We start from the raw sequence: 1,223 nt of genomic DNA on the forward strand, positions 1-1,223 counted from the left end.
CATCACGTGCGTGCTTTCACATGGAGCAGCATTTACTACACCGAGCCGTTGTTTACTGACAAGCTGCGCAAAACCACGATCATATTTAGCAGTAATATGCCCTTCATCACTATTACTAATACTAAAAGTAATATTACTAATCTTATTAAAATAAAAGTCTAAATTAAATCAGTTGAAAGAGACACATTTACCTGTCGATCTTTTAACTCCTTGAACAAATCAGGATGAGCGAGTGACAAATGTTCCCATGGCAGAACATGATTTATAGCAGCGCTTGCAGACTGGTGAATTAAGGTCGGTTGGTTCACCTTTTTCATCACTTTTGTAGGCAAAGTAATGCCATATTTCACTTCTACCGCTTTATTTATTTATTAATTTCGGATGTGTAGAGTGAGTTTCACCTGTTTTATCCATTGTTGTTTCTCCGTTGTCATGCTTGCCGGTTTCGCCTCAGTTTGTGGAACAGCAGCGAATGAAATACCGAATTGAGAAAAATGATGATATCGTACCGTTTGAAATATTATATATATAATATGTATTTTTCCAGTACCGGTATACCGCACATCCCTAATAAGTGGCATTTGCGAGAACCTTCTTGTGTAATGCTGTCTCAGACAGTGCTCCCCTCACCTTAGAGGGTTGTATTTGAGGTTGCCTCTCCCGTTTGGCCCAGTACTTCCGGGTACCTGTGAACAGATGCTTGGAAAACTCTAAATTCATACTATGGTAAGTGCACACGTTAAGCTTTGCTCACTTTCTAAAAATCCACATAAGTGGTAAGTTTGCACGTTATGCTTTGCGCACTTTCTAAAATCCACATAGCTGGTAAGTGTGCACGTTATGCTTTGCCCACTTTTCTGAAATCCTGTATGGTAAGGGTTATGCGTTATTAACCTTGTTCCCTTTCTCTGAGTTGGTTTAGACCCAGGTACCTTGGGCTCCACTCATCTAATGTGTCTCTGTCGTCACACTCTGGAAGTATCGCTCCCCTCACCATTGAGGGTTATTGTGAGCATGGTGCTTTCTTTCGAGCGTTTAATTCTCTCTGAGGAGTTGGATTCCTCGCCTCATGGGCTGTTCTCGTGGTAGTGTTGAGCAGTGCTCCCCTTTATCAAAGGGTTACCTGGAATGAGCACACTATTCCTCTGAATTCGGAGTTCTCCTCTCACATGAGAAGTTGAGTTCTCTGTTTTTCCAGAGCACCTGGAACCAGCAACATCAGG

The sequence above is a fragment of the Sinocyclocheilus grahami genome, unplaced genomic scaffold (assembly GCF_001515645.1).
Source record: "Sinocyclocheilus grahami isolate Dianchi unplaced genomic scaffold, SAMN03320097.WGS_v1.1 scaffold36.1, whole genome shotgun sequence".
In the NCBI taxonomy this organism is placed as follows: domain Eukaryota; kingdom Metazoa; phylum Chordata; class Actinopteri; order Cypriniformes; family Cyprinidae; genus Sinocyclocheilus; species Sinocyclocheilus grahami.